The 17,326-nt window shown below is 45.2% G+C and overlaps 1 protein-coding gene across 4 annotated transcripts in view; it reads left to right on the top strand.

Annotated features, from left to right (window-relative positions):
• Window positions 1-17,326, top strand: part of GCN2 (protein kinase family protein) — a 155,829-nt gene that overhangs the window by 75,157 nt on the left and 63,346 nt on the right. The gene's annotated exons all lie outside the window — the stretch shown is intronic.

Here is a 17,326-nt window from a genome sequence, read left to right as displayed (position 1 = left end):
AGATGCCTTTCGAGAGGGCGTGCAAAGCAAGTCTCAGCTCATCATTCGAAAAGGGGGCATCGTGCACATATCATCTATGATCTGCAATAGTTCTTGACTTTCTGTTGTGCATCTCTATCCAAAGAGTGGGCCCCTGCAGAGAGCAAGGTCTGATAGAAATCTGAGGCAATACTCCTCATCTTATTTGGATCAGTGTGAAATTCTCCCTGAGAATCCTTCAAGCATCTCAAACTGTTCCTACTGTGCATAGGTCCATGTGCTAAGAAAAACGGTTTGTTGCGTCTGCCACACATCTGTGAAAATGCTTGATTAGCAAGAAATGCAAACTCAGCCCACCTATCTATGGCCACTTGTAACTTAGCTCTAATGGGGGATGAGATGTGGGATCCAAGGGGACTTAGGATGCTTCTCGTGTTCCCTTTGAAGCGCAGCCAACCTGCGTCTGATAGCTTGTTCCTTTCTTCCTTCTTGACCAAAGCAACAGAGTGAAAGTGCTGGCTAGTCCTCTCCAAGGCCAAGGCAAGTCTCTTCCAGGGGTTTGGATCATTACAAAGCCTCCAAATGTCTGACCTCCAGGGAGGTCTCTGCATACTATTAGAGAGAGTTTGGGATGCGAACACGAGGTACATCCTTTTGTCTCCCAAGTTCACTGATGCACAAGACAACCGGGCAGTGATCTGATATGGTTTTACCACGCAAGATGGCAATAGAGCCTCCTCTATCCATGCCCCAGTCGTCCACATAAAGTCTATCCAACCGTGCAAACATACATCCATCCCGCTTGAATGGTTATGCCATGAGTAAGATAAAGAGTTAGGCTTCCTTTGGAAATCATCCTCTTTCCAACAATCCCTGCCATAGAAGCAGACTATGAATCTCTCTTAGGGGCTTCCCTCCAAGGGGTGTGCTCTACCCTCACGGGCACCCTTTTTGTTAGAGGGCTGCTCAACCATGTTGAAGTCTCCTCCAACATGCCAATGATCAGCCTAGGGCAGCAGTTTTGTGTTGATGCCTCAGAGGGCCAATGTCTTTCCCCGTACATTAGGCACATAGATATTCAAGACACACATTTTTTGTCCAGAAAGGATCTTACCAGTTTTACCACACTAAAGCATATTGGATTTGTGCTCCTATAGGAGCAACACATCCATAGGTCCACCTGTAATTGTAGCGTGGAGCTGCTCGTTAACAAGATGCTTCCTAATGCGGGTGGGGCCTCCCTAGACCCTGCACATTCCATGAGATAATCCTCATGGTAAAGAAATGGTTTTGATTCTGGACCCGACTAACCTTGGCCGGAGTCCAGACCCACCTCCCAAAATGATGTAGAGGGGGTAAACCTTGGAGAAAAGTCCAATGTTAGCCTTTGTCTTGGACTCTGCATAGTCTCTACATACGTATGCTATGCATGGGTGCCGTGCAGGACATTGTGGTGTAACTTGGTTGAACACAGTGCTAAGCAATACACTTAAATACACCAAGATTTAATGGGCAACATGCTCAATATACAAGAAGTAATTTGCTGAATTGACAAGAGACGCACGATGAGCCGGAACGGTCGGCCCTTCCTTCAAATAAAGTATATTCATCTTGGGAGAATCAAGTAAATAGTGTCATGGGCATTTCTGGCGAGATTTCCATACCAATGCATATGAATACAGTATTGCAAACAAAGTGGTTGTCGGTGTAGACTTGCAACTCACACTACCCTCTCAAGTGCCCATGTTCCCTACCATCTGCTCTCTATTGTTCCGCCAACACATGGTAGCAACAATCTGCAAGAGAGCACGTAGGACAAGAGAATACTACACAGGGTATGTGATCTTGTAATCCGGTTCCTTCCTCCTGCTACTTGCTTCCATATTTAAGCATAAAAGCTTACCAATTGCAAGTAGAGTCGATGGCAACAGAAGTCTTCGTGATGGAAGTGTTTGGAGTGTTGAAATCTTCGATTTGTCGCAATTCTTCGTGGCAAAAGTCTTCAAGAGGATGAAGGGAATCCTGGGAAAGCTTCCCCTATGGTTCAACTTGAGAAAGAAAGGCTGAAATTAGGGTTTTCAGCAAAAAGACTAGAAATTACAGCAAGAAAGAGAGCTGTTTTGCTGAATTTCAGTCATTGGGAGTGTGTAGGAGAGTGAATAACACCCGGAAACTCTCTTGGATAAACACCCTAGCAAGCTTGGATATAGAGTTGGGAAGGAGAAAGTGCAGAAAATACAGCCCAAGAGGTCTCATGAAGGAGGCGCCTACCTCTAGAGAGAGAGGGAAGAGTGAGGTGGTGAGTTGTCCACTCTAGGTGTCATGTAGATGCTATGTGATGCAAGCTAGAACAAACACATGACTGGTTACTCCCTTTGTACAAAGGAGATAAGGTGTGGGCGGTGGACATTGTGTTTTGTCCACTTCGGGACATCAATGTGTGTGAACACTAGGCTGGTCGTAATTTATAAGTGAGTTTCGGTCGCCCAAAACTTAATGAAGTGTGTACACACTCACTTATAAATTAGTGCTAATTCTTAAGGCTAGGTTTATGACCAATACTTACCACCTGTCACATGCCACATAACCATGTCAGCAAACAGTTTCGCATGCACGGTTCACTAGCGGGCGTCCCCTTACCCGAAACTACACATCGGTCAAGGAAGCATGAAAACAACATGCAATTTCAATTGCAAGCAAGCACATAAAGATGCTATGTAATGCAGCATTGGTATCGATAATGCTCGTTCATGAGACTATACCAAAATAGACATGCTCCAGGCAAGTACATGACGTACCAGACCCCCAACCTACCAGGCATTTCCGAGCAGGTACACAGGCACAAGTCCCAACGGAAAGCCAATTCCACAGTATCACATGAGTGGCATCAATCCCCGGCATATACAACTGCCATGGACACCAGTCCAATGTACATACATGATGAGAAAGCACGGGTGGACCAATTGGGTGGCCAAATGGTGACATCTCTCCCGACTTCTAAACAGTTGTCTACAATTGAAAAGCATCTAAATATGTCTGAAGCACATGCGGGTAATCTCTGAAGAATTCTTCATCTACCCGCATGTCTGAAGCACATGCGGGTAATCTCTGAAGAATTCTTCATCTACCCATTTAGCATCAATGGGAAGATAGTTCTTAAACTTCACAAGGTAATGCTTGACAAGTTTGCATGTAGCAAGCTTGCGTTCCTTGTGATACACAATCCGCTCTGGTTGCAAGATCTTCTCAAGCTCATGCACTTCTGGTGGATCCTCAATGATCGTTTCACTGGACTCTGGCCCGACATACGCGAAGGAGACTCCCATGAAAAGGATTGTGTATGTGCCAATGACTAGGCAATGCCAATCTGAAAGCCACTTCACTGATCTTCTCGATCACTCGAAATGGCCCATAGTACCTAGTTGCAAGCTTAGGATATGCACCCTCTTTGCCAGGCCTCGTTGCAAGTCTTGCTTTCTCAAATTTCAGCAATACCCAATCATTCTCTTTAATATCCACTTGCCTTCTATGCTTGTCGGTAGCCTTTTTAATGCCTGTCTTGTGACCTTGCAATGGCTGTCCGCACCTTTACATACTCATCAGCTGCAAATACCGCATCCTTTGTGTGAAGGATGGGTGGCAAAACCAGCTTACCATAAACAATCTCAAACGGGGCCTTTTCCGTAGATGCATGCACCGTGTTGTTGTATGGAAATTCCACAAGCGGTAAGTACTTCTCCCAAGAAGACTTCTGATCCGCCACATAACATTTCAAGAGATCCAACACGGTTGAATTTGCAGCCTCACTTTGCTCATCCGTTTGAAGGTGATAAGCTGACGAGAAATTCAATTTGGTGCCCATGTTATCAAATAAGGCCCGCCAAAAGAGACTTGTAGTCCTGGAATCTCTATCCCCCACAATGGACTTCGGCATTACATGATGCTTGAACACTTGTGCAAGATATATTTTAACCATATGCTCAGCTTTGATGGTCTTTCTGATCGGCAAGAAGTGAGCTTGCTTGCTAAACCTGGCCACAATTGTCCAAATTGCATCATTGCCTTGTTGGGTCCGTGGCAAGTCCATAATGAAATCCATTGTAATACTTTCCCATGGCGGGAATAGGCAATGGCTGAAACAAACCTGGTGCCTTTTGCCTATCAAATTTCACCTTTTGACAGGTGATACATGCACGTGCATATGCCTCTATGTCATTCTGCATACCTGGCCACCAAAAGAAATACCGGTCTATGACCAACATATGGAGGAGCATGGCACTCATCCAAAACCTTTTGCCTCATGTCAGACACCACACATAGACAATTATCTTTTATAGATAACCCTCTTTGATCACATATGAGGCATGTGCATGACCAACCATCAAATTAGCCCAAATAGTGAAAAAATCAGCATCCGTATGATACAAATCACGCATGGCAGGCAAGTCTCCACGAGAGGCAACCGAAATAGCTGCTACATACGGCTTGGGGTGTGTAAGATCTAAAAGTGAAACATAGAGAGGAAATTACCCATGCTCATATGCTTCTCTGACAATTTAGTTTGGGTAAGAAAATACCTCAAACTCTGGTGATCTATTTTCATAGTAAAATCAGCCCCAAGAAGGTAATGTTTCCATATAGTAAAGGCATGAATTACAGCCAAGAGCTCTTTCTCAGAAATGCCAAGAGAGAGCTCTGCATAATGCAATCTATGACTCTCATAAGCCACAACATGTCCCTCTTGATTTAGGACAGCTCCAATGCAATTTCTAGATGCATCACATTCCACACTAAAAGGCTTTTGCGAATCCAGAATGATCAACACTGGACCATGAGTAGGTGCATCTTTCAGTTTGAGGAATGCATCCCTCTCTACATTGGTCCATTTGAATATAGCCTTCTTCTTTGTTAAATCATGCAAAGGAGAAGCAATCCATGCAAAGTGCCAAATAAACCTACGGTAATAAGAGCATAATCCAAGAGAACTATGGATCTTATGCACCGAACTCAATTCGGGCCAATTCGGAATTGCATCAATCTTTGTAGGATCCATCCGTACTCCATCTTTGGACTCGATATGCCCAAGATAATGTATCTTTGACAAGAAGAACTCACTCTTCTTTGCATTTATGAAGAGTTTATGCTTACGAAGTTCTTCAAACACAATAGTCAAATGAGCTCTATGCTCTTCTTCGGTCTTCGAGAAGACTAGGATGTTATCAGAGAAGACACCTGTAAATTTCCTATACCCACGGAATATGCGATCCATCATTCTATTGAATGTAGCCGGGGCATTCGTAAGACCAAAAGGCATAACAAGATACTCATAAAGCCCAAATGTTGTCCTGAAAGCAGTTTTATGTACATCCTTAGACACTACACACACTTGATGATATCCACTCTTGAGATCAATTCGGCTAAAGTATGCCGATCCATCCAACTTGTTAAGGACGTCGTCTATGCGTGGAATCGGAAACTGATTCTTGATGGTGAGCTTATTCAAAGCTCTCTAATTCACACACATACGAAAGGGATCCATCCTTCTTTTGAACCAAGATGACGGGTGAACAAAATGGGAAAGAGCTTGGTTGAACCAATTCCTTCTCAAGAAGCTCATTTACATGCTTCATGATCTCCTCTTTTTGGGATGCAGTTACATGATAGGCTGGCTTGTTACATGGTAAGCTACCCGGCACAAGATCAATGCGATGATCTTCCGGACGTATGGGTGGCAATTCATTTGGTAACCCATTAGCAAAACAATCATTGTACTCTTGCAAGAATTTCAGCCTATCATTACTAAGAGTGTTTACATGCACATTTTTTTTCCTCAACATGATCCTGTACAAAAATCAAGTATGCAAAAACACTCTTTTTTATTAGTTTCTTAATTTGTACATGAGATACAAGGCGAATGGTATCACCCTCTTCACGAGCATCAATTACATGCTCTCGGCCTTTATGCATGAAGGTGATCCTGTTTGTTGGTCTTGTAAGCCTTGCACGGATCAATGCGTGAATGCCAAGGCTTTCCAAGCAATACATCACAACCATTCAAAGGCGCCACAAGAAAGTTCTCACGATCCACATAGCCTTGAATGTGTATGTGCAACTTGCCAATAATAGACATAACCTGTACTTCTCCACCAACAAAGGCAGCCCCTGCGTCAATTTGAAGACCCATGTCCTCCACTTCTGTAAACCGGCCTCGGTTTTTAGACAACACCGAAGGGTGGTGCAAAAACAAACTTGCACACAAAACACTTCAACACCTTTGAGGACCAAGAAAAGGAAAACAAACAGGGGGAGCTAGAGTGCTCTTGCAAACAGAGTACAGACACCGATTGGCTTGAAAACGCAGTGGCGTCCCTTGCGCTATTTCTTTAATTGATTATATGAGCTTTGATTGCAATAAGACTGGAAAACTCAGCCGTCACAGTAGAACTCCTGAAGCCTACAAAGGCCTTACATCATGGCTTCTTGTCCACTCGGCATCCACAAACAAGTCCAGCCATTGTTCACATCAAGGGCTGCCACAACCATCCATAGCCTCTCACCCTATAAACAACATCACACCCTGACACATCCAGTGCTCCTACACCACCACGACGACTCCAAACTCTTTCCCAAAAGAGAACTCGCATCACAGTAGAGCATACCATACAGTTGACACACCTGTACCGACCCTCTCTGTCTTCCAAGGGTCGTGACCATCTCAATCATGGATTCCCAAACCCCTGTCCAATCAGTAGCAAGGCAGTACCAAACATGTGTCCATTCCTGTACCCTCTGCTTCAATGTGACCTCTCTTCTGGAGAAACCCAAATACATGTTTCCACATGAAACAAAAACCTGTTTCAGCAAACATTGGGTGACCAGTTTTCCCATCAAACATCTGGTCTAGCCCAACATGAAACCCATGTCCTGTTTCCACTTGAAAACATTCTTAGCACATACTCAAATGTAGTGTGAAACCGGCCTCTGGTAGAAACCAAAGTGCGGTAGACTAGCAGTCACCTATCCAATTGTAGTCCAGACAATAAACAAATAAACAAGAGCTAGAGTGCTCCAAAACAAAAAGGAGAACGGCACCTGTTGGCCCCAAAGCTTGGCGCCCCTTTCGGTACTTCTTTATTCAATTTCAATGGAAAAGCTTAACTGAGTGCAACAAAGTCAATCAAGGAAAAGAAACCTGCATGTCCAATATGGCAACCCTCAAGACCTCTTAGCATAGAGGATACACACATAGATCTGTGTCCCACAAAAGCAACACACTGCTGTCTCCTCTAATCAACCAAGACAATGCAACAAGGAAGCCTTGAGCACGCATCTGGCTGTTCCATGATTGTAGCCTCAAACTCAGCCAAAGAACAAATCCACAATCTAACTCTGTTTCCACCCTTCAAACTGCCACACCCCTCCTCTCACAAAGGGGCAGAAGCAGAAGAAACAACTCTGAAGCAGTCGTAAGCCAGTGGAAAGAGAGAGAAAGATATTCAGCAGGTACACTGCTGTCCCTCAGTCCAATCCTCCTCCAAAACACTAGCCCTGAGAGTATACAGTATGCTGTCCTGAATTGCAGCCACCCGCCTTTACCCTCTAGAGCTCACACGAGAGAGAGAGAGAGAGAGAGAGAGAGAGAGAGAGAGAGAGAGAGATTTAGGCTACGCGTGTTGTCCTGTCAACCGCCCATCCCTTTTTGTACCCGCTGTCCTGCAGTCGCTTGTACCAGCTGTCCTGCAGTCGCTTGTACCAGCTGTCCTGCAGCCGCCGGCGCCAGCTGTTCAGTAGCCGCCTGCTCCAGCTGTACTGTAGCCGCCTACGCGAGCTGTCCAGTAGACGCTTGTACCAGCTAACCTGCAGCTGCCTGCACCAGCCTGACTATATGCCTATGGAGAGAACCGGCCAAAACAGCCCTAAACGAATCTCTTCAAGCGACCCTCTCTACGCTGCCAGCCGCCTTGCCCTTTCTAAAAGCAAGAGAGAGAGAATAAGGGAGAGAGGCGTGTACTTCCAAAAATTGAGTAGCCCCTCCCCAAACTTATCCTAGGAGCCTCATAAAGTTTTTAGAACTTAACTAGGGCCCACTTATGCCTAGGGGCCACCCAAGGTTATAAACACTAAAAACTTTATTCCCTTGGCCCCCCTTCACACTTGGGGATGTCCACACATTAACCTTTTGTCTGGGCCCCCAAGTATGAACAATTAACTGTTTATCTTGCTCACCGACCACCATGCCCACACTTGTGCTGTACCAATTTCACAGGGTCATGACATAGCCTCCTCTTGAAAAATGGCAAGCGTCCTCGATTGCAATCTGGTGATACAACAAGACATCCAAAGTGAAAAAGTACAATATGGCAAGATCAGCTTCCCAATCTCTCTAAGCCATGCATATGTAGCAACATTCAGTGCAAACCAATGGTGTAGTAATAGTCCAAGTTGTATACCACAGTGAACCATACACAACCACAACATCCAATGTGACTAGTACACATATATCATAGAAAACCCATAAAAGATGTACTGTCAGCCATCAGTACCTTCGGGTGAGACAAAAGCTGCACCAAGCGACCTCTAGATGTCATCTGAGCCTGTCTGTATCAAGGCAGCGGAGGTGCTACCCCCCTCTTGAGCATCAGGCAATGCTCCAGACCCATGCTTTGCTGAACCTGAATGAGCCGTAGCAAGAGTCGGCTCCAACTCAAAGGCATGGAGATAAAGCTGCAAAACTTGAGGTGAATCTGCTAAGTCACCTTCCTCTATCCACTTCGCATCCATCGGTGAATAGTTCTTGAACTTCACAAGATAGCGACGAGAAACTTTACCTTGTACCTTTTTTTCCTTATGTGCCAGTATATGCTTTGGAATAAGAAGCTCATCAAGTTCCTCAACTTCCGGCTGAGCCTCATCTGATACGTTCTTAGGCACATCCCCACGGAAAGGTTTAAGTAGACTCACATGAAATGCATTGTGTATCCTCCAGTGATTTGGTAGCTTCAAACGATAGGTCACCTCACCAATCTTTTCCAATACCTAAAAAGGTCCATAATAGCGCATGCTTAACTTATGGAATAAGTGCTCTTTACCGTTCATCTTTTTGAGCCTAGCTTTCTCAAATCGCAAAAGAACCCAATCACCCAATGCAAACTCTAATGCACGTCTGTGACGGTCTGCTGCTTTCTTTTGCTTTTGCTGAGTTTTTTGGAGTGCCAACTTAACTCTCCGATTAGCTTCATCCATGTTCTCCACATATTGATCAGCCTCAAAGATCTTATCCTTTGTGTGCAAAATGGGTGGTACCTTTTTCCCTCCTTCCACAATCTCAAAAGGCGCTTTGCCCGTCAAGGTATGGACGGTGTTGTTATAAGCAAACTCCACCAAAGGAAGATACTTTTTCCATTGTTACTTGTGCTCTGACACATAACACTTAAGAAGATCTAACACTATGGAATTAGCCTCTTCCGACTGACCATCTGTCTGTGGATGAAACGATGATGAAAACTTCAGAGTTGTACCCTTGTTGTCAAACAATCCTCTCCAAAATAAACTTGTCATCCGTGGATCACGGTCACTAATGATAGACGAAGGCATGCCATGATACTTGAAGATATTTGCCATGAACAACTTCACCATGTGATCAACTTTGATCGTCTTACGCACGGGAATGAAATGAGCCTGCTTATTGAACCTGCATATGATAGTCCAAATGCCATCATTCCCCGTTTGCGTCCTCGGAAGATCAAATATAAAATCCATGGCAATGCTCTCCCATGGTCTATTTGGAATAGGTAAAGGCTGAAGTAACCCTGGTGTCTTTTGACGGTCAAACTTCACCTTCTGACATACGATGCATTGCCTAACAAAAGCATCAACATCTCTTCTCAAGGTCGGCCAATAAAAGAAAGCCTCAACTGCCTTTACCGTGGCGTCAATACCTCTATGACGTGCATACGGTGGAGCATGACTTTCAATCATAACCTTGAGTCGTAATTGCCTGGTAACACACAGTCTACCATGCATTGACAAAAAGCCATCCCTGAGAGTATAATGATCATGCCATTGACCCTCAGACATCTGATCATAGACCCTTCCAAAATCCTCATCCTCGGCATACTAGCTCATGATGATAAGCAAGTGAAACTGCTTAGACCTGTGGCTTACGTGACAAAACATCTGCCACAACATTCTTTTTGCCTTCCATATGTACAATCTGAAAGTGGAACATAGACAAAAAGTTGGCCCATCTCATATACTTCTCAGAAAGTTTAGTTTGCGTGAGGAAATAACGCAAGGTTTGATGATCTGTCTTCACAGTGAAATCAGTCCCAAGCAAATAGTGTTTCCATGTAGAAAGAGCATGAATTACAGCCAACATCTCTTTCTCATAAACTTGTAAATGCTTCTCGGAATTTTGTAATATACGACTCTCATAGGCTATCACATGTCCTTCCTGCATGAGAATTGCCCCAATGTTGTTCCCACATGCATCGCATTGGACAACAAAAGCCTTTCGGAGATCCGGTAACACCAATACGGGATCTGAAGTAAGCTTTTTAAAGGCTGCAATTTTTCGATTAGGCTATCGAAACGGAGTTCCCTTCTTAGTTAAAGCATGAAGTGGCGAAGCAATCTCAGCAAAATACTGTATGTACCGCCTGTAATAGGAACACAATCCCAAAAAGCTGCGTACATCATGCACGGTCCTCAAATCTGGCCAATTGAGAATTGCTTCCACTTTCGAACGATCCATATGGACTCCATCTTTAGACACAATATGCCCCAAGAAGTGTATCTCTTCCAAGAAGAACTCACTCTTCTTGCCATTAATGACCAATCTATGCTTCCGGAGTTCTTCAAACACAATGGCCAAATGCTTCCTATGCTCCTCTTCTGTGCGTGAATGCACAATCAAATCATCAAAGAATGTGCCCACAAACGCTCTGTGAGGTCGGAAAATCCTGTCCATTATCCTGTTAAATGTGGCAGGAGCATTTGTCAAACCAAAGGACATAACCAAGAACTCATATAGCCCAAAAGTGGTCCGAAATGCTGTCTTATGCACATCCTCGGGTCTAATGCGTATCTGATGATACCCGCTTTTCAAGTCTATCCGACTAAAGACCGTGGAGCCCTGTAAGCGGTCCAATATGTCATCGATCCTCGGAATAGGGAATCGATTCTTGATGGTGTTCTTGTTTAGCGCCCTGTAATCTATACACATGTGCCAAGAAACATCTTTCTTTTGCACTAAGAGCACAGGTGAGCAAAACGGTGATGAGCTAGGCTGGATCAACCCCTTTTTTAACAACTCCTGTACTTGGCTCATAATTTTCTCTTGTTGGGCTGCACTAACACGGTACGGCGGTCTATTAGGTGGGGTACTCCCCGGAATTAGATCAATAGCATGATGTTCTGGCCTCGACAAAATTAGATTTAGACTCATTATCTTTTGCATCCTTTACAAAAACCAAGTACGCGGAAAGATGCTTTTTCATTACTGATGAAATGGCCGAAGCCGATACAATAGGAACAGTTTCCCCTTTAAGCTTTACATCCAAAATATGCTCTTTCCCTCTATGAGTCAAACTAATCTTTCTGTTGTACGTATCCACCACCACATGTACTCTATGGCACCATGGCATACCCAACAAAACATCACACCCATCAAGTGGCATGATAAAGAACTCCTCAGTGTCCACATAACCCTGCACATGAAGCCTCAGTTTCCCAATAATAGGGGTAACGGGTTCTGCATACCTAGGACAAGCCATATTAGCCTCATACAAAGGCCCCATCTCCTCTGCGCGGATCCCCAATCGGCTAGCCAAATCCGGTGAGATAAAGTTGGCTCTAGCACTTGTGTCAAAGAAAATCAAGGCATTCTGATTTCTCACTTTGCCCCATGCCCTAAGTCTCTTCACCACCTGGCTGTTCCCCAACAAGATCAGGAACTAACCCTGCAGAAGGCTTTGGTTTCTTAGACTTGCCTCCCCTTTAGTGTCAGAGTCCTTTTGGGACTTACGCTTGGGACAATTAGAAGACATATGTCCCTCCTTAGTACAGAAAAAGCACTTCCTAGCATCCATCAAAGCCTGTCTCTCCTCAGGAGTTCTCTTGGGCATGGGTAACTTCTTATACCGCTTCTCTGTAGACCCTTTTGCATCACGCGAAGCATGCCGTGACTTTTCAGATTTCTTGCTTGTGATTTTACTTCCTTTAAATCCAGATGCGACTGTAGTGAGTAACGCATTTGCCGTCATAGGATTCTCTATCATCTGCGACATATTTGTTACTCGAGTCTTTATGCAATAGTCACGCACTTCCTTGGGCAGCCCACAACAATACTTCTCAACCTGCTCAGACAAAGGCACTGCATGATAAGAAGTAACTGGGAGTAAAGCTTCCCAAAACTTCTTATTATAATCCTGAAGATTTTCACACTTCGATGCATTCAACTTGTGCCATGCTGTCATTACATCCACCTCAAAAGTAGATGTGAGCCACACGGAAGAGAACACCTGTTTAAACTGTATCCAAGTAGATGGTGCTATGCCTTGCAAAAGAAGAGTGGACCACCACTACAATGCATTGCCCTTGAGAAAACTGGCAGCTTTTCTCACCTTAGAGGATTCCGTGTAATTTCCACCAGAAAAAGCAGCATGAAACTGCTGGAAAAAGGTAAGTGCCTTTAGCTTGTCTTTGGCCCCGTTGAAAGTGTCAAATTTCACTGCAGCTCCCCCTTCCTTATAATCCTTCGCCTTATCCATAGGCGTTAGATTATCATAAGAAAGTGGCCTCACAAGATTGCTATCCCCAGCATTCATGCCCATCATAGGGTCAACATTCCCAGTTCCCACACCTGGCATACCATACATTCCTGCTGATCCCCCCATGTTTCCAAACATACCACTATGCATACCGGGTTGCATGCCCCCATACCGGGTTGCATGCCCCCATACATGTTTTATTTGCATTCCAGGCTGCATACCACCATACATATTCCGTTGCATACCAAACTGAAAATTAGCTCCAAAATTCCCTTGCATTACCATGCCTCCCTGAGGGTATCCCCCAGTCATTGATTGGAATACGGAACCACCGCCAAAATAGCCTGGATGCATAGACTATTGCGGAATAGGTGGCTGTCCGAAAAAGGAACTGTGTGGGTTTGCACCAAAAGTGTTCTGCATGTTAGGAAACGGTCCAAAAGCAGGATCCTGTGGGAAGTCACCACTATTGCCCTGAGGTGGGTTCCTAGAACGCTCTTTCTTCTTCTTCTTCTTCTTCTTAGGCTCAGAAGGGGCTCTCATAAATTCAGCAAACTTCTCACTTTGTGTGAGCTGCATAAACACATCCATTGCCCTTGCCAAACGAGCTTTAAATTGGGCATCATCTTCCTCTTGACTTGTTATGTCTTCTGACTGCGTTACATCCTCATAACGTGCATCTTTTGCAGCCTGTTCTCCTGCAAGTATATCCTCAGATTCATCTCTCTCAGGAGAGGTTTCCTGCTCTTTCTCATCATCATAAAAATAGTCAGTTTCTATGTCTGACATCTTGCTGAAATTTTCAACAATGGCTTTCCTAGAGACAATCACGAGCTCACCCCCTTAAGAAAGTTGATGAATGGTCCCGGCAATGGAACCTTGAAACCGGCCTCTGGTAGAAATCAGAGTGCGGTAGACTAGCAATCACCTATCCAATTGTAGTCCAGACAATAAACAAATAAACAAGAGCTAGAGTGCTCCAAAACAAAAAGGAGAACGACACCTGTTGGCCCCAAAGCTTGGCGCCCCTTTCGGTACTTCTTTATTCAATTTCAATGGAAAAGCTTAATTGAGTACAACTAAGCCAGTCAAGGAAAAGAAACCTGCATGTCCAACCTGGCAACCCTCAAGACCTCTTAGCATAGAGGATACACACATAGATATGTGTCCCACAAAAGCAACACACTGCTGTCTCCTCTAATCAACCAAGACAATGCAACAGGGAAGCCTTGAGCACGCATCTGGTTGTTCCATGATCGTAGCCTCAAACTCAGCCAAAGAACAAATCCACAATCTAACTCTGTTTCCACCCTTCAAACTACCACACCCCTCCTCTCACAAAGGGCCAGAAGAAACAACTCTGAAGCAGTCGTAAGCCAGTGGAAAGAGAGAGAAAGATATTCAGCAGGTACACTGCTGTCCCTCAGTCCAATCCTACTCAAAAACACCAACCCTGAGAGTATAGAGTATGCTGTCCTGAATTGCAGCCACCCGCCTTTGCCCTCGCGAGATCCACGAGGGGAAGAGAGAGAGAGAGAGAGAGAGAGAGAGAGGCTGCGCCTGCTGTCCTATTGACCGCCCATCCCTTTTTGTACCCGCTGTCCTGCAGCCACTTGTACCAGCTGTCCTGCAGCCGCCTTGTCCTTTCTGTCCTACAGCCGCCGGCACCAGCTGTCCAGTAGCCGCCTGCTCCAGCTGTACTGCAGCCGCCTGCTCCAGCTGTACTGCAGCCGCCTGCGCCGCCAGCTGCCCAGTAGACGCCTGTACCAGCTGACCTACAGCCGCGTGCACCAGCCTGACTGTATGCCTATGGAGAGAACCCGCCAAAACAGCCCTGAACGAATCTCTTCAAGCGACCCTCTCCACGCTGCCAGCCGCCTTGCCCTTTCTAAAAGCAAGAGAGAGAGAGAATAAGGGAGAGAGGCGTGTACTTCCAAAAATTGAGTAGCCCCTCCCCAAGCTTATCCTAGGGGCCTCATAAAGTTTATTAGAACTTTACTAGGGCCCACTTATGCCTAGGGGCCACCCAAGGCTATAAACATTAAAAACTTTATTCCCTTGGTCCCCCTTCACACTTGGGGATGTCCACACATTAACCTTTTGTCCGGGCACCCAAGCATGAACAATTAACTGTTTATCTTGCTCATCGACCACCATGCCCACACTTGTGCTGTACCAATTTCACAGGGTCATGACAAGTGCCAACACTACACACAAACAAAAGAGACAACTCTTACTGAATATTTTTGGCTGTATTTCTGCCCCACAACTATGTTACATGGGTATGCCCAAAACTGCAGGTCCCTCTGTCCCTTCCAAGCAGGAAGAAAGCAATCTGCTCCATGGGTATGCACCCATGAGAACTTGCGTCGCTCCCATGCCAAGAAACATAACCAGGTGACCTTGTACTTGCAGCCAAGCAAAACAGCCCATAAACAGCCTCAAAACATCCCTATTGCAAGGAGGATCAGCACACTTGTGCACCTCTGTCCAGCAGCCAACTGGTCTTCTCTTTCCAAAAAGCAAAGAGAGAGAGGAAGGTTCAGCTCCTGTGTTTTCTGTATCACAGCAGCCAACTAGCCCAGCTTCTCTCCCCACAAAGCAAACCTGATCTGCACCTGTGTTCTCTGTAGCACAGCAGCCAGAGAAGCACAGCCCCCCAGCAGCTATTTTCCAAAAAAAAAACAGGAGTAGTGTTGCCCGCCGGCAGACCTTCCAGAAAAGCATGAGAGAGAGAGAGCCAAGGCGCATGTGCAGTCCCACTGTTTTTCCACCAGTAGAGAGGCGCCTGCAGCCATCTGCTTTTTCACCAATAAGGAAGGTGCCTACAGCCATCTGCTTTTTCAGCCATAAAGAAGGCGCTGCCAGCCGCCCGCCAGTCCCTCTTCTGAAAAAGCACACGTGGCCCCCAAAATAGCTTTTGGGCCATGATCCCTTTAAAGCTAAGGGTGTTATTTTTTTTTAATGGCTTTTTAAAACCTTTTGTCCCCTCCCCCCACATGGGGTAATGAAAAAAAAAGACTTTAATCACTTGGCCCCAAACTAGTGGCGTTCACATTGTCCACCATGTCCCCATGCACACCTGCATACTGTCTAGAGAAAAACACAGGGTCGTGACATACCCCCCTCTTGAAAAATAGCAACGGTCCTCGATTGCACTCAATGGTACAGTAAGGCATCTTATGAGCAAAGACGCCCCATATGACAAAAGCAATGGCCCTCCAGTGCATTTGGGTGATGAAACAATCATCCTGCACAATATGGCCACACCGTCACGTGAAAGTGACAAATAACTGTTGCTTGTTCGTTCAGAACCTGCAGCAAAAGTCTAAAACCAAGTGGAAACACGTAACCTGTGTTAGCCAAAAACAAAACCTCTACATATGGCACACACATGCATGACACACACATGCATTCGCAAACAATATGCTCCTCAAGATGCTCTACCTACGCTAAAGTAACAGTCTAAGGGCTGCTTGCAAGCCTTACGCCCATGGACATCCCGCAGGACCCACGACTGGTGGTACAACATGAGCATATGAAAGCACTGAATGCATCCAAACAATACATCCACTAAGTACTTTCCACATGTCCCTCTTGATGCTTTACCCACTCTGCTTATGGCCATCCCGTAGGAGCCACACCCAGTGGTGCATCCATGAACATAATAAATTACTTAATGTATCATACCAACATACATGACTCACACGACACAATCCAGAGTATTCCCAATGTATTCTTAAGGGTACCAAGATCCAACGGCACCAGAATACAATAATACCTCAGAAAGTGCATGCATACATGCACAAATAGAGTTTGATTCATATATCCATGAACCAAACCAACTTTAGGACTGCTCGCAAGACTTATGCCCTCCATAGAGTCTCGAAGTGTTAGCTCAGGTTGCCGCAGACTTTGAGCTCAACCAAACCATGCCATTCCAAAGGAAACCAGCTCCACAAATAGCATCATCTCAATATGCAATTGACCGATCTTGTGGTCAAGAACAGCCAGAACCATATGACAAAGATCAATGTCCCACTCTTCCTCAGTCATACCTTAGTTCCAAAGGCAAAAACCATCTCTGTTAACCATAGGTGTAGACATAGTTATCCATAGTTGTAGTTATAGTTCATGGTGTGGCCGACTGTGAACCATACCCAACTTTACCATCTTATGTGACTAGTACACAATATCATAGAAGTCCCATAAGCAGATGTACTGTCGGCTATCAACACCTTCGGGTGAATACAAAGATGTTACCAAGCGACTCCTAGATGACAATTGAGCTTGTCTGTGACAAGGGAGCGGAGGTGCTATCCCCCTCTTGAGCATCAGGCAATGCTCCAGACCCATGCTCGGCTGAACCTGAATGAGCCGTAGCAAGAGTTGGCTCCAACTCAAAGGCATCAAGATAAAGCTGCAATACCTGAGGTGAATCTACTAAGTCACCCTCCTCCATCCACTTCGCATCCATCGGTGAATAGTTCTTGAACTTCATAAGATAGCGACGGGAAACTTTACCTTGTACCTTTCTTTCCTTATGTGCCAGTATCTGCTCGGGAATAAGAACCTCA

Source organism: Cibotium barometz, chromosome 26 (assembly GCF_041138505.1).
Source record: "Cibotium barometz isolate CiBa-2024 chromosome 26, ASM4113850v1, whole genome shotgun sequence".
NCBI classification, from domain to species: domain Eukaryota; kingdom Viridiplantae; phylum Streptophyta; class Polypodiopsida; order Cyatheales; family Cibotiaceae; genus Cibotium; species Cibotium barometz.
This window is presented reverse-complemented; position numbering and strand designations above follow the sequence as displayed.